Here is a 23,033-nt window from a genome sequence, read left to right as displayed (position 1 = left end):
TTTCTAGTGTGATGATTCTGGCCGTCATTATCGAAAGCATCCTGTGATGCCATTTAGTTAGTAGGCATTCTATTTTTGGGTTCTGAACCCGAGATTCACCCCATTTACCTCATGTTGATAGTGTTTGCTAGTTGCTTTAGGAAATTAGTAACCTTTGCATTAGTCCTCGAGGTCCATGGTATTTTCCTTCTTCCAAATACTATGAACCACTTATGGCAGTAGTTTGTTGGATCAAAAGATCATAAGAGGAGTGCTCTCGATGGGTTCTCTATTCTATATTGCGACTCTGCCAGTTCAATTTTTCTGCATGGGTTATCCAGAAGAAATTTGTTGAACTTGGTTCAACATACTAATCTATGCATCCACAACTTAGAAAACCGTATGTTCCTTTGAGTTGTCCCGCTTTAGTTGTCTTCCGACCCTCGTCTACCAATTGATAGTCAAGAGTATGCGTGCATTCGTTCATTGATACCTATTACTCTTGTGGTCCGTCAAGCCATTCTATTCTGGAATGACTAGGATAAACAAACTCTAGAACCTGATCCATATCCGGGATTGGGTCAAAGAAGTTGTGCTCCGCAGATCAAATTGCTAATATAGCTTTTGTTCTGCTCTACCTTGGAGTATTATTATCTTTATATTAAGAATATCATGGGAATTGCACACCATCCTATGAACTCTTGATACAGTGATACTTCTTATCATCATTATTCATTCCTCGGTTTCGTGTTATTGTAACCGGAACGCCGACAAGTGAATCATGATGTGTGAAATCAATACCTTAGCAACCATGTTGCTTAGTGGTTAATGGATGAAAATCTCATTCTTAGTGTGTTGGTTATGGAATCATCATTCTAAGATTGATCGTGCTACCTAGTCCTTATTTCCGGTGCACTCTTTGATCAATGAGTTAGGATTGTATCAATCCCTCGCTCTTTTGATCATGTCATCTTGCCCTAAAAAGCAAGATTGTTCTCGGGCTTAGTAACATACCGGTGGTTCGTGATTTTCCGAATATCTTCTTGGAAGTGTTACCAGGTTGTCAGCTGACCGCTATGTTGAGTTCGTGATCAAGTTAGTTTCTTGTAAACTACCCTTTCTCCAAGAGTCTGTGTTGGGTACCCCTGAGCTGTTTGGTCAAGCTAAACAACAACTTGGAGAGTTGGAAGATGGAAGCTTGTCCGATTTAGTTCATCTTAAGGGATATCTTGTATGTGTGTTGAAAAAAAGATGATATCTTCATCGATTGATCCTCGTGACCAGTTGTTGGACCTATTGTCTTGCCAAAACTTTGATTTGAGTGCGGGCTATCCTCAAATCCAATCAGAACCAATGATATTCATAATTTTGTCTTACTCGTGGTTGATCCCTCGAGCATACACCATTATATCTTTTGGGTCTGGCCAATGCTATCACTTGTTCACATAATTATGGAATTTCACTTTTATGGAAACTTGGATGAATTGTTGTTGAGCCCATTAGCAACATTGTTATCTTCTCCATGATTTTGTTGAACATTAAGCTAGTGTTGGAAACTTTTGAAAGCATTTCTTCATGCTAGTTCATGAAGCATATGTTTGGATGTAAGAAGTGACTTCCTCCAGTTCATGTGCATTGATGCAAGTTGCCGCCGTGGATTCGAGAAAGTCAATGTTGCTTCCTTTGGAATCATCCCAAATCGGTCATGCATACGTGCGAAGTATTCTGTGGTTCGGAGACTTGCAACCTTCATTCTACATGTATCCTTAGCACACCAAGCCACTGACTGATTTGTTCAAGGAGAAGAAGTTCTTCTTAAGAGCTAGACTTATGTAAGGATTTCGATACCCTCGATGATGGTTCCCCACCTGAACTCAGTAGTGTTTTATTATAAGACTACTACATGGTCATGTTTGTCTGGGACAATGTGTTCACATGTTTGTAGCAGAACCAGCTCATATTTTGGAGCTTGCTATCGTAGTTCATTCCCCGAGAATCATGCAACGTCATCTCGTCGATTTGTGTTGCAAACTTTCATTTTTCTTTCTAGACCTGATGAGTCCGGAATACCCTAACACCAACCAGATCTGAATCTCGCGCAGATATGATGGTTGGAACGTTTCCCAAGAACTATAATAATGGTCTCATTGTAACCGGTAAAGTGGATGTCGTTGCCAACACACCTAGCCAGAAGGCCTATTATCATAGTATCTTGGTTGAGGAAGTTGGTCACCTCCCCATAAGGACTTCGTAGGATTTACTCCTTAGTTGTTCCTTATGGATTTTCTTTTGTGCTCCCGAAGTCCAACCTTTTACTTGATGTTCTAGATACCAAACCATGTAAATGGGTTATGCTAGCACATCAAGGAGAGCATTAGAAGCGGAGTGTCAAATGTCTCTCGGTCGATCATCCAGATTTTGTTTCCTTAGCCTCGCTAAGGTGAAATCTGAGAAGGTGTTATCTTCCTTTGCATCTGCATCATCCATCATTATTCATCATGGTAGTATGTTGTGTTGCCAGGATCCTTGACACGGATATTGGTAAACCTTGATGGATATGGAAATGCTCAAGTTCTTGAGAGCACATATAAGCTCTAGGTGTTATCAGCGACACTAACTGGGATTGCCCCAGATTTCCTCGGTTATGCTATAACCATTCCACTAGTGGAATAACTCTCTACTGTTGAGCTTCTCCCCAGTTACCAAAATCGTCCCTTGTGTTGTTTTCAACAAGGTAATCCACATGATCCATTCTGGTCCGAGTATACCATTCTACCCAACCCCTCTAAACGATCGCTCGAGAATTTCCTTAGGCTGGTATAAAGAGTTTCAATGATCTCTGAATCAAAGGTAATTCTTTTTGCCACTTAAGGTAATAATCTATGAATCACCCTCCTCCAGGATGTTCCGCTGTGGCATCATGGCAACTCAACTCCTCGCTACATTGACAACCGTTCACCACCCTTTTAAGCATGGAATTGTTGTCTACCTAGTGAACCCTCGTCATCTGTTCCACTCCATTCCTCTAGAGGTGTGCTTCGTCTCTCAGCTCGAGAGATGTTGCTATGCCTCATTCCGTGAGTTAATCCTGAGTTGTTCGACCTTCGAGAAGATCGATCCTTCTAGAGTTTTCTTTCTCCTCTCATTGTCATGTTAGTTGGAGTTCTGAGAGCAAGACATCAAGATAAGAGATGGTGATAGAGTCAACGTTCATTTGAAGTGCAACCTGGATCGTGAAGATTGTGTTAGTTTGCATTTGTGTTAGTTTGCGTTCCCCTTCATCTTACCCTACGCTTGAATCTCGGGGCGAGATTCTTGTTTAGTGGGGGTGAGTTGTCACAGCCCTAGTTCAGGCCTTGCTTGTCTTTGCATTAGTATCCATGCATCATGTTTAAATTTTATGAAACTTGAAATGGGGATTATCTAAACCCTAGCACCAAATGAATTCAACTAGGTTCAACTAAAATACTTTCAGTGAATCCAAATGGCTTTCAAAAATGTTCATCATTTCTGGAAAATGCTGGAAACATTAACCAGAGGTGTTGCACCTTTTTCCATGACATTTTTGGGATCTGAATTAAATATTATAGTATTTGCATTTGGGCATTTAAATTCTATGAAATATTTTAAATGCTCAAATAATCATAAACTAAAATGTTTACTCTTGGATATATTCCAAACAGTAGTCATGATTAGTTTCATGATTTTTGAAAATGCTCTGGCATTTTTAATAAAGCCAAAACAATTGCAGAAAATAGAAAACAGGAAACAAGAGAGAGAGAGAGAGACTTACCTGGCTTACCTGGACGGCCCAGTAGGCAGCCTACCTGACCGGCCCAGCCCAGCGCCGCTGCCAGTCATCACCTACCTCTGCCAGTAGGCAGAGGAGGGACACCGTGATACCGCCGCGTTCGCCACGCCACCACCCTGCCTGTCTGCCGTCGTCCGCGCCAGCGCGACGCCTCGAAGCGCCTCTGCGGCACCGCCCCGACCCCGTGGACACCTCACATGCACCCCTGCCTCTCTCCCTCGCTCTCTCCCACGATGGCCGACGCTGCCGTAGTCGCACCGTCGCCATAGCCGTGCCCTCCGTCGTCTCCGTGCCACGCCACCGTGTCCAGGAGCTCCGCCGCCCTCCTCTCCATTGAGCGGACCGAGCCCCGAGCGCTCGCTCGCCCTGGAGTTACCGCCTCATCCTCGTCTTCGCTGAGCGCCGCCGGAGATCCCTTTCACCGTCACCACTGCTTCAGCTCGTCCCCGACCTCGCCGTCTAGCTCATCGCAACCGCTGTGAGCTCAGCTACATTCCCATCCTCCCCGTTCTTGCTATCGTCCTCTGCATCGACTGCACGAAGCTCAACCGCACGCGCCGCCGCCCGCGTCGTCGCCGGTCATGCTCCGATGACCATATGGTCCCGGGATTGTGTCCAATGCACTCCCCGCAACGCGTAGGAGCCGTAGATGCTAGCGCCGCCCTGCCTAGGTCACTACAGCAACGAGCCCGAGCTCACCCGAGCTCCGGCGACCGCCAAGGTCGTCGCCGGCGCCATTCTCGGCCTCCCCGAGCTCCACTTCCAGCCCCAAATGACGCGGCTCGCTTCCAGCTCTCCGTAGATGGTCTCGGCCGCCCGTTTGGTCGCCGGAGACGCAAACCCGAGCCCCTCCACCGCGTCTGGCCTCGCCGGCGTCATGTCGCCGGTGGGTTTGACCCCCGCTGACCGTTGACCGGTGGGCCCAGTTTGACCCTTGGGTCCATGACAGGTGGGGCCCGTCCTGCTAACTAACCCAGGATTAGCGCTAACTAAATTTAGTTAGTTTAACTAACTACTGACAGACGGGACCCACTGGTCAGTTTGACCCGGACCGTGCCTCGTTGACCTGCTGACGTCATGATGATGTCAGGCTGATGCAGTAATGCCCTTTTCTGGATTTATTCTTATTCAGAAAAATCCAGAAATTTGCCTAAACTTCTAAAATTCATAGAAAATAATCTATAATTCAGAATGAAATAATTTATATATGAAAAATGATCAAAAAAATCCAATCTATCCATCTGCACTGGTTTCATGCATGTTTAAGCTACTTAACCTTGCTGTTCATATCAAAACATGATAATGCACTTTATGAATTCATAGTTTGAGTTTGAATTTGAATCTTTGGTTCGAATAAGCTCAAACCTTCCTGCTCTTAGCTGCATTAGCCCAAATCACAACATATTGCCATGTCATGATCATGCATCATATTGTGCATTGCATTGATTGTATTTCTCCTCTGTTGCCGGTATTTGCCCCTCTCGATAGACGTGTTCCGACGATGAGTTCGATGACACCGATGAAGAGCTATATTATCTTCAGAAGTGCCAGGCAAGCAAAACCCCCTTGTTCATTCTGATACAATCCCACTCTCTCGCTGCTGCTCTCTTTTACTGCATTAGGACAACAACGATTCATCTGTTACTTGCTGCGGTAGCTGAACCCCTTTATCCTCTGCATGACCTGTCATTGCCACAGTAAATAGATGAAACCCACTAGCATGAGTAGGAGTTGTTTGAGCCCTGTTGTGCCTACTCATTCATGCTTCTTTGTCATGCCTGCTACTGCTTAGAGTTGTGTCAGGTCTGATTCATCGGGAATGAATCAGAGGTGTGTGAACATGTCTTACTATGTGTGAGCTAAGTGTGTGAACACGATTTGGTAAAGGTAGCGGTGAGAGGCCATGTAGGAGTACATGGTGGGTTGTCTCATTGAAGCCGTCCTTAGGAACTGAGTTCTATGTTTGTGATCCATGAAACAGTTACTACCACGCATTGGGCCCGAAACCAATGGACCCTCTCGGCTTCTTAATCACCCTTGTCCTCTGTCCAGGAGTTGCAAGTAGTTTCTGGTGTTTGTAGTATGCTGGAGGCCGTGGGTAGCGCTGACCGGAGGGGTGGGCTGTGATGCGGTAGGCACGTGGCATGGTGTACCGGGCGCCCGTTTGGTGTCTCGGGAACCCTGCACACATCGTTTGGGGCTGTGAGCGAAACTCTGGCCGGATCTCCTCGCGGATGGAACCCGAATAGGCGATAAACCTGGACTAGAGACTTGAGTGTTTAGGTAGGTCGTGGCCGACACCCTCGTTGGGCTTCCGCTTGAAGGTTGCCGAGTACATGTCGTGTAAACGGCGGTAAGTGGTGGGAGCGTGTGTGAAGAAGTACACCCCTGCAGGGTTAATATCATCTATTCGAATAGCCGTGTCCGCGGAAAAGGACTTCTGGGTTGCCTGTACAGTTCATAGACAAGTGAAAGTGGATACTCTAAAATACGCAAGATAAGTGTGAGTGCTATGGATGGCGTTCTCGTAGGGAGACGGGAGCGGATCCATAGTGGTGTATTGATATGGTGAATATGTGGACTCGTGTGCGCCACCTCAAAAGAATTACTTGCGATCGTAGTTTAGGATAGCCACTGAGTCAAAGCTGGCTTGCTGCAGTTAAACCCCACCATCCTCTTTGTTGATAATGATGCATATGTAGATAGTTCTGATGTAAGTCTTGCTGGGTACATTTGTACTCACGTTTGCCTATTTTATGTTTTTGCAGAGAGACTTCAGTCTCACTAGTAGTTCCGCTTGGACTTCGACGTTTAGCTTGTTACCACAGCTACGATCTTGTGCCCTCGGCAGGATCTGGTAGACAGTCAGGCTTCTCAGCCTTTTTCATTTGTAGATGTCTGTACTCAGACATGTTAAGCTTCCGTTTGTGCTTTGACTTGTATGCTCTGAATGTTGGGTCGTGAGACCCATGTTTGTAATATCTCGCTCCTCGGAGCCTATTGAATAAATACTTGAGTCGTAGAGTTATGTTGTGATGCCATGTTGTATTTACACATATCGAGCATATTGTGTGTATGTTATTGAAATGCTTGGTATGTGTGGGATCTGACTATCTAGTTGTTTATCCTTGGTAGCCTCTCTTACCGGGAAATGTCTCCTAGTGCTTCCACTGAGCCATGGTAGCTTGCTACTGCTCCGAAACACTTAGGCTGGCCGGCATGTGTCCTTCTTCGTTCCTGTGTCTGTCCCTTCGGGGAAATGTCACACGATGAATACCAGAGTCCTGTTAGCCCGCTACAGCCCAGTTCACCAGAGTCCTGCTAGCCCAGTGCTACAGCCTGGATTCACTCGCTGATGACCGACACGTTTGATGCTGGGTCATGGATGCCTGTCCCTGTAAGTTTGTGCCACTGTGAGGGAGAGGGAGAAGGTGAGCGAGCGAGGAGGAAGAAGGACGAGAAGGAGAGGGGCGGCGAGGCCTGGCCTGGGGGCATCACGGCGAGGCTCCGGCGACCCGGCGGCGACACGCCGACGACGGGGTCGGACAGAGGCACCGGGAGGAGCGAGCGGGGCGCTCGGGCTGGCTGCAGCCCCCGGGGCCCAGATTGGGGCCCGGGCGGGCCTGGGACGGGCCTACGGCGACGGGAGGCTGCTGGGGGACGAAGGGAAGCCATGTGGCGTGCCTAGAGTGGCCAGGGGCGACGGCTGGGTGGCGGCTGGCGGCGGGGGCAGCGCCAAGTGGCGGGCAGGGGCGGCGGCGCCAGATCCGAGGAGAAGGTGGGAGGTGGCGGCTGCGGGAGGTTAGGGGAGGCTAGGGGCTAGGGTTGCCCAATTTAGGAAGGAGGGGTGTTTATATAGGGGTAAGGCTAGGGTTAGGGGGGTTTCGGACCCTCGGATCTCGATCGAGCGGTTCCGGACGCGAGGGGGGGTTAGGCAGGCCTAGGTGGGCTGTGACGAGAGGGTTGGGCTGAGGGAAGAGAAGAGAAATGCAGCCCGGCGACAGTTTCGAAAGCCGAAACGTCCGACGAAGGTACCGGCAATGGTGCCGCTATATATTTAACGATTGGGCTATCAAATGGACTCCGAATGCGACGAAACTTGGCAGGCAGCCTGTCTACACTATAATAAGACCGCACGACAAGTTGCAACCCATTCTGAGAACATTTTTATGCCGCTTATAAAATAATATTTCGGAGGTGCCGCGGGCGCGTGTGAGAGTGGTCTGGACTCCGAACGGACAACGGAGAGAACCGGCGGAACCCGAACGGATGCAAGTTTTATGAATATGATGCCGATGCAATGCGAATGATGACATGGGACGAGATGCATAACAAGAACAAAATGCAAAACAACAGACAAAAACCCAACCACGGAGGAAATAATAAATCACATCTCCGGAAAAGGCAAGAGTCGGAGTTACGAATATGGAAAGTTGTATCCGGGGCGTTACAACACTCCATCACTACGAGAGGATCTCGTCCCGAGATCTAGAATGGCACCGGAGGGAAAAGGAAGAGGAAGATAAGAGGTAAAACTAAGTTGCTTCTTCGACCAATGAGTGAAACCATGAACCTTGAGAGGTTGAGCAATTAGAGATGAACGAGATTGCAAACAATCCGTTAGAAAAGAGGAACGAGGAACATTACGGGAACTCGAAGGTTGCAAAGACATGAATCAAGAGTTTAATGGACAAGATAGAATTCGAAACCACTCCGGTTAAAACAAGATGAGAGAGGAAGAATTCGGGCAGCACTCCGGTTGAACATGGAAGGAATAGAACATGAACTTGAGAAGATGGGAAGATACTTGATGAAATCAACAACACACTGCCTCCGGAACTATTGAAAGAATGGCATAATGGGTAAGAAGGATTTCAAACAGCACTCAGGTTGAAAAGAGAGGCAAAACTTGACAAGATGAAAGAACTTGAAGAGATGACACAACAGTCCGGTTAAATGGATAAGCACGAAAAGAACACGATCTTGACAAAACAAGATGATGAGTGAAGAGAACAACATCACAATGCCTTCGGAAGAAAGAATGGAAGATAGATCACTGGAATAAAAGAATGGAGAAGAAAATGACAATTTCTGCCACAACTGAGCTTGGAAAGCACCCTTCCAAGAAGGTTATAACGGAGTTGTTGGGAAACCAACAACGAGAAGGACAAGCTTGTAGTGGGCTTATGAAAAACATCTCAAGGCTAGGAGGTGACATTCTGCCACTAACGAAAAACAATTGCTTGTTTGAGATCAAAGAAGAGATGAAAACTTCTTTCGCCGAGAGGATAGGAGAAAACTCGGATCATTGATAAGCACCACAAATAACAACATTCCTTAGGGAAGGCTTTAGGTGAAATCTATACCAAGATAACTCCAAAGAAGAAGTTGATTGGTCGAAAAGATCTCTTGAACAAAGAGAAAATGATGGATTTAAAATACCTCATTCTTGACAACATATGAATCATGAAACATGAAGGAAATTGTCAAGAGTGACATAACACCATCTCAAAAGATAAGGTAGAAAGAATTGCACTTCAGAATGCAAGATGAAGAATACTTGAGCTCCTCAAAACAAAACATGTGTTGAGCACCATGTTTATTTTAGAGTAAAGCTTAGCAGATCATAACTTCGAGAGAAATCTTGAAGAACAATTGAAGAATGAAAAGAATCCTTGACGAACCATCATGTAGATCTTCCATGAAGAACTCCGGTAATAAAAGGATGATAGAAAGAAAGAGAAGTTGAAAACACAAGGTAAAGCCTTGCGATGATTTAGATGGAGGTTCCGACGAAAAGGCTGAGGAAATTGAACTCCGGAAAAGAAAAGATGAAGACACTTGGAACTAGAATTTATTTATCAAGAACAAACTCCGAAGAAAGGGATTAACCACTTTGAGGAAATAAGAATAAGATTTATTGTATGCTTACCCTTCATCAAAATAAATTGATGACGAGCAATGGATTTCGCATCTTACTTATTCTTCTTGAAAAAGGATTGAGAAGGGATAGCACAAAACTTGAGATAGTCTTCATGAACCACCGTTAGGATTGGAAAGATCAAATGAATCAAAATGATATTCAAAGAAAAGGAATCTTGAATGAACCACCGTAAGAAATCAAAAATGACTGATGAAAGAGGATGAACCACCGGGAATAATTAGAAGAACAAATAAGCTCGAGGGGAATTTAGATGCAAAACAATAAAGAGATCATGAGCTGATAAAGAATACTTGAACGAAGCACCGGGATAAATAGAGAACAATAACTGGAATGATGGCCTCGGTGAAAGAAACGGGAAAACAACTTCTAACAAACTCCGGATGATAAAAGAAAGAATATCTGACAAACGGAATAATTCTCGAGGATAACAAGAAGCTAGAACCGCGAATCTTCGAGAGAACGGACAAGATTTAAAGGAAAACTCTTCTGCGATCTTCAAATGATGACGAGAAACACCACCAAAAATTATTGAGGTACTCCGGTTGAATGAAAAGCAGAGAGGTATAGCCAACAATGAAAATGGTTTGAAATCGATCTCGAAGAAGGCATGTGACTGACGAAATCCATTTTTACGTCACACTTTGAAAAGAATTGAGAATAACTCCGGGAGAATTAGAAGAGTCAGGTAAGATCCTGGAAAAAGACCTGTGGGTTAGGGCCCACTAAAAGATACACCGTTGAACAATTGATTGAAAAGGGGGGGATTGCACCGGTTGAATTAAATGACTTGAATGAGATAATGATCTCCAAATAGATTCAATGGATTAAGAATGGAAACACAAATCTTCTGAGATATCTTGAGCACTCCAGAAAAAATGAGTAGCAAGAGGTGAGTGATTGAGAGGTGCACCGGCATGAGAAAGCATTTGACACGAGGAAAGGAATATGATCAACACTGAAAGCTTGAATTCGATCCACCGGAGAAGAATACGAGAATGAAGAATGATGAACTTGAAGCTCGTGAGCATCTTCACGAGGGATCACTGGATCAAAACATTGATTGAAAAGAGTGAAGAGACTTCACATGAATAAATGGATACTTGATTAAGAAATCTGGGTCCTTGAAGAAAAAGGGTGGGAGGGCGGGAAAACAAAGGCAACTTGAGGAAAACGGAACAAACACCGTTGAGAAAACTTAGAATTGATCTTGCGGATGGGGAGAATGATGGGATCACTCGAAGAGAAGCGCACCGGTTGGAAAAGAATTAACATGACAACCTCAATGATCAAAAGGATTAGTATTCACATAGCAATATGAGAACACCGTTTAGGAAAGGTATGGATTCAACACTTGACATTGAAGCAACTCGAATAAAACAAAAATAAGGATTTGGCTTGCAGAAATAAGCCGGAATAAATACATATGATAGAGATTTCGTCCGAAGTTTTCGTGGTGGGGCCCACACGGGCTCGAGTGTACAGCACCATCATGTACAAGGCAGTGCACATTACATACGAAGTGTCCCCGAACCAGCATAGCCAAGGGTTCTTTAAGACACAACAAGACCACTGTAAAAACGACCGTGGAAAGGCGGATCACTAGACGTCGAACCCCAATCTCATATCATGCATCTGTCGAAAAGATATTCTAGGAACTACTTGAATTCCCACCTATAAAACTCCTGAAACTTTCTGGTTATGCAATCTGGTGTTGGGGATACAGGGGAAGCAATATATCTCACCCAAACTAACAATACCTACATCCAGCTGTACCCATCCGTCAACACATAACCAAGAAACCTTCGGAAATCGTGTACCTAAACCTTCGAAAAGCATCCGTTATACGAGTTATGGCAATACTCCCGAACTCCCCAGTACTGGGTGACATCAAGGTTATCTCACCAACAACTGCATAAAAGAGATTTTCGATGTCGGCAAAACTCAGGTATTCCAGAACTGCAACGATAAAATTGTGACAACAACACCTCGGAGCTCGACTCCCCGGGTCAAAGCCACATAAATAGACAGGAGGCACCAAGAACAATGTTCTCATCACAAAAGCATCGGAACGATTCCAAGATACCCGCGTGATCCTAAAAAAAATTTGAGTGAAATTTGAGGAGAGGAAAGTCAAAACATCTACGTCAAGAGTCCTCACCAAAGCGACGAAGGGGGCTGAGGAGTAAAAAGAATCCTACTCTCCGATATATATAATCCTAAGACTCAAAATAGTTTTCTTCTAGACTCAACAACGGCCAACAATCAAGGGGGGCTCCTAGGGTCGGAACCTGGCTCTGATAACAACTTGTCACGCCCAATATGCGACCCTATCCAAAAGGAACTCGAAGGTCCCACCAAGGATAGACCCGCATATTGAAATGCTTTTGCAAGGTGGATATCATTACATCAACATTACATAATAGAAGGGGATACATACATAAGGCATACAATGCCACATGAATACAACAATATATCATACATAGTATCAACATCCGACTATGAATGAAACACAAACAGAAGCTCAAACGACATCCACCCTGCTAGCCCAGGCTGCTGACCTGGAACCTATCCCTGATCGAAGAAGAAGCAGAAGAAGAACTCAAGACAATCAAGCATCGCTCTCGCGTCAAGATCATCACATAAACCTGTACCTGCAACTGTTGTTGTAGTAATCTGTGAGCCACGAGGACTCATCAATCCCATTACCATGGGTATCAAAACTAGCAAAGCTTAGAGGGAAGGAAGGAGTAAAGTGGTGAGGTTGCAGCAGCGACTATGCATGATATGGTGGCTAACATACGCAAATAAGAGCGAGAAGAGAGCAAGCGGAACGGTCGTGAAGCAATGATCAAGAAGTGATCCTGAACTCCTACTTACGTCAAACATAACCCAGAAACCGTGTTCACTTCCCGGACTCCGCCGAGAAGAGACCATCATGGCTACACACAAGGTTGATGCGTTTTAATTCGGATCTGGTGTCAAGTTATCTACAACCGGACATTAACAAATTCCCATCTGCCTATAACCGCAGGCACGGCTTTCAAATGATTATACCCTGCAGGGGTGTCCCAACTTAGCCCATGACAAGCTCTCGCGATCAACGAAGGAATAGACGTTCTCCCAGGAAGACCCGATCAGACTCGGAATCCCGGTTTACAAGACATTTCGACAATGGTAAAACAAGACCAGCAAAGCCTCCCGCTGTGCCGACAAATCCCGATAGGAGCTCCACACATCTCGTTCTCAGGGCACACCGGATTGTCCAGACTTCCGGTAGGCCAACCCAGAGTTGCCCCTGGTGGCCACCGGCGGCCGACAGTTTGGACCAACACTCACGACGAGCACTGGCCCGGGGGGGATAATAATATAAAGATGACCCTCGAGAGCGCGACTCCCAAGGGAAAAGGGCTAGGTGAGGCAAATGTAAAACCAAGGTTGGGCCTTGCTGGAGGAGTTTTATTCAAAGCGAACTGTCAAGGGGGTCCCATAAATCTCCCGACCGCGTAACACAAAATCCGGGAACATAACACCGATATGACAGAAACTAGGGCGGCAAGACTGGAACAAAACACCAGGCATAAGGCCGATTATTCCACCCTTTACCAAGTATATAGATGCATTAATAATATAAGAGATATTGTGATATCCCAACCAAAATCCTGTCCACCATGGAGAAATCTTTAACTTCACCTGCAACTAGCAACGCTATAAGAGGGGCTCAGCAAAGCTGTAACAAAGCCAAACAACGGTTTGCTAGGAAGGGTGTCAAAGGTTAGAGGTTCATGGCAAATTTGGGGTGGCTTGATAAACAGGTAATAGGTAGCGCAGCAAAGCGATAGAACGAAGCAACTAGCATAGCAATCATAGTAGTGAGATCCAGGGTAGCAGTCATCTTGCCTGAAATCCTGCAAGGAAGAAGAACGAGTCCATGAAGAAGACGAACGGGAGCAGTCGAACGAATCCTCACAAACGCAACATTACCGGAACTAAGAAGCAACACCGGAAAGAAACAAACAACATGGTAAATGCACAAGCATAAACATGGCATGATGCACAATCAAGTATGATGCATGTCCGGTTTAAAGAGGCATGGCATGGCAAAGTGCAACAAACAATACTACAAGTTAAGTGGAGCTCAATATGCAACGAGTTGCATATTGACGAAACACCACAAGCAATTATTTAGTTGAATCTCGTTTAGGCTACCAAACAATATTAAATGTTTTTAAACATGGCAAGAGGTGAGGCATAATTAAACTACCTATCTAGGCAAGTTTAAGTGAGGCCGGAAACAACAAACAACAATTCCGGAAAATCCTCATGTCCATAATCTAGTTTCGGTACTGTTCTGCCTATTACATAATTTTAGAGTTTTTAAACAGGAAAATAAAGTGGACCATGTTAAGCTAGGCATTTTTCCACCCCATTTACATATAACGTTTATTAAAATCGGAGCTACGGTTAATTAGTTATGAAATAAATCATTTTAACATGGCATTTAAGAAAATTAATGCAAACATCAATTTAAACATTTTAAACATGGATGAAAATGGCATATTATTAATCTACACAATTTTCTGAGCATTTTACATATATAAATTATTTTAATCCGATGCACAGTTTGTGAGTTTTTATATGCATGAAATCTGGGGGGTCTTCTGTAAAACTGCGTTCTCTGGATAAATTGCTAAATCGCAGAACGGAAAAAAATCCACAGGACGAAACTGCTGGGCTGAACACAGAGAAGGGTCTAAGGAGCTCACCCAGCTGGGCTAGGCCCAGATCGGTGGAGGAGGAGGAGGCAGGCCGGCTTGGGCTGGGCCTGCTAGGCCGGCCGATGCGGTCCAGGAAGGGGCCCTCGAAGAGGGGAGGCCGGCTCATCGTCCTGCCCTCGTGCTTGCACACGGGCAGGTTACAGGGACGGTGGCGGCGGAGGTCAACGATGGCGGGGAGCCGCTCCGGCGATGGGAGGAGGCCGGGGATGGCCGGGATGAACGGATCCGGCGAGGGGGCTCCGTTCCCGGCCAGATCCGGCGACAGCGAGGCCCGGCAGGGACGGCGGCGGTTCCACGGGCGGCGGCTCCCTGCGAGGGAGAGGGAGAAGATGAGCGAGCGAGGAGGAAGAAGGACGGGAAGGAGAGGGGCGGCGAGGCCTGGCCTGGGGGCATCACGGCGAGGCTCCGGCGACCCGGCGGCGACACGCCGACGACGGGGTCGGACAGAGGCACCGGGAGGAGCGAGCGGGGCGCTCGGGCTGGCTGCGGCCCCCGAGGCCCAGATTGGGGCCCGGGCGGGCCTGGGACGGGCCTGCGGCGACGAGAGGTTGCTGGGGGATGAAGGGAAGCCAGGTGGCGCACCTAGAGTGGCCAGGGGCGACGGCTGGGTGGCGGCGGGCGGCGGGGGCAGCGCCAAGTGGCGGGCAGGGGCGGCGGCGCCAGATCCGAGGAGAAGGTGGGAGGTGGCGGCTGCGGGAGGTTAGGGGAGGCTAGGGGCTAGGGTTGCCCAATTTAGGAAGGAGGGGTGTTTATGTAGGGGTAAGGGTAGGGTTAGGGTGGTTTCGGACCCTCGGATCTCGATCGGGCGGTTCCGGACGCGAGGGGGGGTTAGGCAGGCCTAGGTGGACTATGACGAGAGGATTGGGCTGAGGGAAGAGAAGAGAAATGCAGCCCGGCAACAGTTTCGAAAGCCGAAACGTCCGACGAAGGTACCGGCAACGGTGCCGCTATATATTTAACGGTTGGGCTATCAAATGGACTCTGAATGCGACGAAACTTGGCAGGCGGCCTGTCTACACTATAATAAGACCTCACGACAAGTTGCAACCCATTCCAAGAACATTTTTATGCCGCTTATAGAATAATATTTCGGAGGTGCCGCGGGCGCGTGTGAGAGTGGTCTGGACTCCGAACGGACAACGGAGAGAACCGGCGGAACCCGAACGGATGCAAGTTTTATGAATATGATGCCGATGCAATGCGAATGATGACATGAGATAAGATGCATAACAAGAACAAAATGCAAAACAACAGACAAAAACCCAACCATGGAGGAAATAATAAATCACATCTCCGGAAAAGGCAAGAGTCGGAGTTACGAATATGGAAAGTTGTATCCGGGGCGTTACACTCTTGACCTTGTGTTGTTTTTTCCCTTGAAGAGGAAAAGGTGATGCAGCAAAGTAGAGTAAGTATTTGCCTCAATTTTGAGAACCAAGGAATCAATCCAGTAGGAAACAACGCACAAGTCACTGAATACCTGCACAAACAATCAATGACTTGCACCCAATGCGATAAAGGGGTTGTCAATCCCTTCACGGTTACTTGATTAAGTGAGATCTCATAGAGACAAATAAATGGTAAAGTAAATATTTTTGGTATTTTTGGTTTATAGATCGGAACGTAAAAGATTGCAAAGTAGTAGATCGGAAAATAATATGATGTAAAGTAGATTCAATATAATGGAAAAGAGACCCGGTGGCCATAGGTTTAACTAGTGGCTTCTCTCAAGATAGCAAATATTACGGTGGGTGAACAAATTACTGCCGAGCAATTGATAGGAGAGCACATAATTATGATTATATCTGAGGCAATGATCATGAACATAGGCATCACGTCCATGTCAAGTAGACCAAAACGATTCTGCATCTACTACTACTACTCGACACATCGACCGCTATCCAGCATGCATCTAGAGTATTAAGTTCATAAAGAATGGAGTAACACATTAAGTAAGATGACATTATGTAGAGGAATTAACTCAAGCAATATGATGAAAACCTCATCTTTTTATCCTCATGGCAATAATACAATATGTGCCTCGCTGCCCCTACTATCACTGGGAAAGGACACCACAAGATTGAACCCAAAGCTAAGCACTTCTCCCATTCCAAGAAAAACCAATCTAGTAGGCCAAACTAAACCGATAATTCGAAGAGAATTGCAAAGATATCAAATCATGCATACAAGAATTCAGAAAAGAACCAAATAATATTCATATATAATCTGATCATAAATCCACAATTCATCGGATCTCGGAAAACACACCGCAAAAGAATATTACATCGAATAGACCTCCAAGAACATCGAGGAGAACATGGTATTGAGAATCAAAGAGAGAGAAGAAGCCATCTAGCTACTAGCTATGGACCCTTAGGTCTATGGTAAACTACTCACGCTTCATCGGAGAGGCAATGGTGTTGATGTAGAAGACCTCCATGATCGAATCCCCCTCCGACAGGACGGCGGAAAAGGTCCCTAGATGGGATCTCACGGGTACGGAAGGTTGCGGCCGTGGAAAAGTGGTTTCGTAGCTCTCCTGGATGTTTTCAGGGTATAAGAGTATATATAGGCAAAGGAACTAGGTCAGGAGACCCACGAGGGGCCACGAGGTATGGGGGCAAGCCCTACCCCCTGGACGCGCCCTCCACCCTCGTGGCCGCCTTGTTGCATCTCCGACTTAATCTTCAAGTCTCATGGTTTGCTTCTGGTCCAAGAAAGATCATCACGAAAGTTTCATTCCGTTTGGACTCCGTTTGGTGTTCTTTTTCTGCGAAACTCTAAAATAGGAAAAAGACAGAAACTGGCACTTGGCTCTCGGTTAATAGGTTTGTCCCAAGAATAATATAAAATAGCATATTAATGCATATAAAACATCCAAAATAGATAATATAATAGCATGGAACAGTCAAATATTATAGAAACGTTGGAGACGTATAACAGTGGACACCCAAGAAGGTGAAGGATCAGACAAGCCAGGACGTTTTGGATTTGTTGTGTTACATTCACACGAAGAAAGACGAAGAGGGTAACTTGATTCAACCCAAACATACCACTCGACAATGTCAACTCCTGATTCATAGCTTCTGAGAGGGTTAGCCCAGTGAGAAAGAATGTGATAAGGAGGAGGAAAAAGAGGAAGATGATGGTTACCCTAAGGTCAATGCCACCTTGGTGATTTTTGCTGACGTAGAGAGCAAAAGTCGACTGAAAGTCATTAATAGGGAAGTGAATATGGTTGCTCCGGCAACTACGACGTACTTGAAGTGGCCGAAGACTCCCATTTCATTTGACCAGTCAGATCACCCAGCACACGTTGCTACTCCTGGACGACAAGCACTGGTGGTTGACCCAGTCATTGGGGGCACCCGACTGACTAAAGTCCTTATGGATGGCGGCAGTGGATTGAACATTCTGTATGTTGAGACGCTCCAAGGGATGGGCATTCTGATGTCCAAACTTAGTGAGAGTAACATGCAGTTCCACGGTGTCATTCCCGGAAAAAAGTCAAAGTCACTCGGACAGATTGCTCTTGATGTGGTTTTCGGTGATTCCAAGAATTACCGCAAGGAAAAGTTGACGTTTGAGGTGGTGGATTTCCACAGTGCTTATCATGCCATTCTAGGTAGGCCCACATATGCTCGTTTCATGGCCCAACCATGTTACGTATATCTCAAGTTGAAGATGCCTGGTCCCAGAGGTGTGATCACAGTCACGGGAAGTAGGCAGAGAGAAGAAGAGTGCATGCAGAAAGGCTCAAAGATTGTTAATGAGCAGATGGCAGCAGTGGAGATGGAGGAATACAAAAAATGCAGATCCGAGTGATTTGCTGCGATCCAAGAAACCTGCCTTAGAGTCTGCATTTCAGCCGGCCGGTGAGACAAAGCTTATTCATATCCACCCGGAAGACCCCACTGCACCACTGACCCACATCTCAACAACACTCGACAGCAAATAGGAAGTCACGCTCATCCAGTTCCTCTGTGAGAACTGGGACATCTTTGCATGGAAACCATCAGGCATCCCAGGTGTACCCAGGGGGCTGGCTGAGCACCGTTTGCATGTTGACCCAAAAGCAAAACTAGTGAAAGAACATCTCCGACGGTCCGCCATGGAAAAAAGAAAGGCGATTGGCGAGAAAGTGGCTCGGCTCTTGGCATCTGAGTTCACCTATGAGATATACCACTCCGAGTGGCTCGCCAATGTCGTCATGGTCCCGAAGAAAGATGATTCACTTTGCATGTGTATGGACTTCAAGCATATCAATCGTGCCTGCCCGAAAGATCATTTTCCTCTCCCCAGCATCGATCAGATTGTCGACTCAACTGCGGGGTGTGAGCATTTGTCCTTTTTGGATGCATATTTTGGGTACCATCAGATCTGACTGTATAGACCCGATGAAATAAAAATGGCCTTCATCACCCCATTCGGGTGTTTTTTCTATGTTACCATGCCTTTTGGTCTCAAGAATGCTAGTGCCACGTTCATGCGCATGATCCAGAAGTGCCTGCTCACTCAAATCAGTCGGAACATGGAAGCATACATGGACGATATCGTGGTTAAGTCACGCAAGAGTTATGACCTGCTGACTGACCTCGCTGAAACCTTTGCCAACCTAAGAAGATATGACATAAAGCTTAATCCATCCAAGTGCACATTTGGAGTCCCATGAGGAAAGTTGCTCAGTTTTGTTGTTTCCAAACGAGGAATCGATGCAAACCCAGAAAAGATTGGAGCAATTCTCTGAATGAAACGCCCTGTGTGTGTGCATGATGGTCAGAAGCTTATGGGTTGTTTGGCTGCATTGAGTCGATTCATTTCTTGTCTCAGTGAAAAGGCATTGCCTCTTTACCGACTGATAAAAAGTGTGATACATTCGAGTGGACTCCTGAAGCTGAAGCAGCGTTTGTAGAGCTCGAAGCCCTGCTTTCCACCCAGCCGGTGCTTGCTGCCCCAGTCAACAAAGAACCTCTGTTGTTATATATTGCAGCCACTGGACAGGTTGTCAGCACAGTGCTCACGAACGAGCGGGAGGAAGAAGGCAAAGCCTATAAAGTTCAATGCCAAGTGTATTACATTTGGGAAAATTGATTTTATACCCCTAGTTGGGTCACCCTTGGCAGGTTTACCCTTAGTTTCCGAAAACCCTCGGTCCTGTCCAACCACTTTGCTCTCTTATGCTTTTGCCCTTTGACCGTTTAACTTTCATTTTGAAAAAAAATCATAAAAAAATCATACTAAGTCAGAAAAATTCAAATAAGATATCAAAATGTTCATAAATACACCAACTATATCTTCATGTGATTTGCATTCGTGAAAAAATTGTTGGCCAATCCCCATCTCAGTTTTAGCTCAAATGATGCAAGCACGACTAGTAAAATTTAAAAAAAATAAAAAAATTCTAAATTTTTTTGGTGGCAAACTTTGACCCATGTTTTGAGTGCTTGCCAAGTTTCATAAGGGAATGACATTTGTGGAAGTCGTGGCAAAAAAATGAAATTTTGGAGCATTGATTTTTGTTTTTTGCCATGACTTCCATGAATTTCATTCCCTTATGAAACTTGGCAAGCACTTAAAACATGGGTCAAAGTATGCCACTAAAAAAATTTAGAATTTTTTGAATTTTTTAGATTTTACTATTCATGCTAAGATCATTTGAGCTAAAACTGGGATGGGGCTTGGCCAACAATTTTTTTGCGAATGCAAATCACATGAACATATAGTTGATGTATTTATAAACATTTTTATATCTTGTTTTAATTTTTCTGAGTTAGTATGAACTTTTTATGAAGTTTTCAAAATGATGGTCAAACGGTCAAAGGGCAAAAGGATAAGAGGAGCAAAGTGGTTTGGACATGATCGAGGGTTTTCGGAAACTAGGGTAAACCTGCCGAGGGTGATACAACTAAGGGCACCAAATTAATTATCCCATTACATTTCTGAAGTTTTGACTTCGTTCAAGCAAAGGTATCCGCATTACCAGAAGCTTGTCTATGGAATTTATCTGACCACGAAGAAAGTTGCACATTACTTCACAGACCACTCGATTTCAGTCGTCAGTGATGCTCCATTGTCAAAAATTTTGAACAATCGAGATGCAACCGGTCCAGTGGCTAAATGGACGATTGAACTTCTTCCTTTGGATATCAAGTTCACAGCAAAAAAGGCAATTAAGTCTCAGGCAATTGCAGATTTCTTGGCCGAGTGGATTGAGCAAAAGCAACCGACTCAAGTTCGCTCGGAACACTGGACCATGTTCTTCGACGGATCGAAGATGTTGAATGGTTCTCGTGCTGGAGTGGTTCTGGTGTCCCCAAGGGGCGACAAACTCAATTACGTACTCCAAATTCACTTTGATTCCTCCAACAATGAAGCTGAGTACGAAGCAATTTTGTATGGGTTGCGTATGGCCATCTCACTCGGCGTCTATTGCTTGATGGTTTACGGCGACTCAAATTTGGTGGTCAATCAAGTGATGAAGGAGTGGGATATCAGGAGCCCTGCCATGACTGGATACTGCAACGCAGTGAGAAAATTAGAAAAGAAGTTTGAAGGGTTGGAGCTCCACCACATACCCCGACTCAAGAATCAAGCAACTAATGATCTGGCGAAAATAGGTTCCACTTGGAAGCCTATTCCTGGTAATGTGTTCTTGGAGCATCTCCACACCCCGTCAGTACAAGAAGATCCCTTTACAGAGGATCTCCCACAACCGATAAGTTCAACCAATCCAGCTGAAGTTGAAGTCCCAGCGCTTGTCGACCTAATCATGGAAGTTTTGGTAATCACCCCCGACTGGACAGTGCTATACATTGCATACCTGCTCAGGCAGGAGCTTCCAGAAGATGAGGATGAGGCTCATCATATCGTTCGTAGATCCAAAGCCTTTACAGTTATAGGTGGACAACTTTTCAGATAAAGTATAACTGGCGTAGCTCAACGGTGTATCTCTCAAAAAGAAGGTCGACTGATCTTAAATGAGATCCACTCGGGGACCTGTGGTCACCATGCATCCCCTCGGACCATCGTGGCCAAAGCATACCGAGCAGGATTCTACTGGTCGCGGGCAAATGAAATGGCTAAGGAGATAGTCAAGAAGTGCGAAGGTTGCTAGTTTTACTCGAACATGTCCCACAAGCCTGCATCAGCCTTGAAGACTATTCCACTTGTCTTGGCCATTTGTTGTTTGGGGACTCGACATGGTTGGGCCCCTTAGGACCGGCAGAAGAGGCTTCACCCATCTGCTCGTGGCAGTCGACAAGTTCACTAAGTGGATTGAAGCCAAACCCATCAAGAACCTCGACTCAAGCACAACCATCAGTTTCATCAGAGAGTTAATATTCAGATATGGAGTTCCATACAACATCATCACGGACAACGACTCAAACTTTGATCCCGATGAATTCAAAGTTTTTTGTGCTTCCCAAGGCACTCGGGTCGACTACGCATCCGTTGCACACCCGCAGTCGAATGGGCAAGCTGAAAGAGCAAAAGGTTTGATCCTCCAAGGACTGAAACCCCGATTGATGCGCGACCTCAAGCATGCAGCAGGCACTTGGGTGACTGGGTTGCCTTCCATTCTATGGGGATTGAGGACAACTCCCAACCGGTCGACTGATCGAACTTCTTTCTTCATGGTATATGGAGCTGAAGTTGTACTTCCGAGTGACTTGCCCCACAATGCGCCCCAAGTAGAACTCTTCTCAGAAGCTGAAGCAGAACGGGCACACGAAGACACTGTTGATCGTCTGGAGGAAGATAGATGGCCTTGATACGGTCGACCATCTATCAGCAAGATCCTCGTTGGTTCCACGCCCGAAACGTTCAAGGTCGCGCATTTCAACAAGGGGACCTTCTGCTCCGAGTGGATCACCAACGGCCTCATAAGCTCGCCCCTGCCTGGGAAGGCCCCTTCATCGTCACAAAGGTGCTTCACAATGGGGCATATCACCTTTACAACGTGGCCAAGAAGAAAGACGAGTTGCGCTCCTGGAACGCGGATCTGCTCGGCCGCTTTTATACCTAAAGCACTTTGCTTGTCGAGATGTAATAAGAAGTACTTTTTAGATTGTTATCAAAGACATGGTTTCTGCAGTCTCAAAACGATTTTTTTCACATAAATGTGTATCCACATCCTCCAGTGGGTGGCTTAGCCGCAAACCCGATTCGCCTAAGTTTTTAAAAACACTCCGAGTGAAGAGCAACCCTCTCACTCGGAAGCTTAGCTGCGATCCCGTACTCGCCTAAGTTTCAAAACACACTCCAAGTGAAGAGCAACCCTCTCACTCGGGGGCTTAGCTTCGATCTCGTACTCGCCTAAGTTTCAAAACATATTCCAAGTTAAGAGCAACCCTCTCACTTGGGGGCTTAGCTCTGATCCCGTACTCGCCTAAGTTTCAAAACATATTCCGAGTGAAGAGCAACCCTCTCACTCGGAGGCTTAGCTATGATCGCGTACTCGCCTAAGTTTCAAAACACACTCCGAGTGAAGAGCAACCCTCTCACTCGGGGGCTTAGCTGCGAT

The sequence above is a fragment of the Triticum dicoccoides genome, chromosome 4B, assembly GCF_002162155.2.
Source record: "Triticum dicoccoides isolate Atlit2015 ecotype Zavitan chromosome 4B, WEW_v2.0, whole genome shotgun sequence".
NCBI classification, from domain to species: Eukaryota; Viridiplantae; Streptophyta; class Magnoliopsida; order Poales; family Poaceae; genus Triticum; species Triticum dicoccoides.
The sequence above is the reverse complement of the archived record's forward strand: the minus strand, read 5'-3'. Positions refer to the sequence as shown.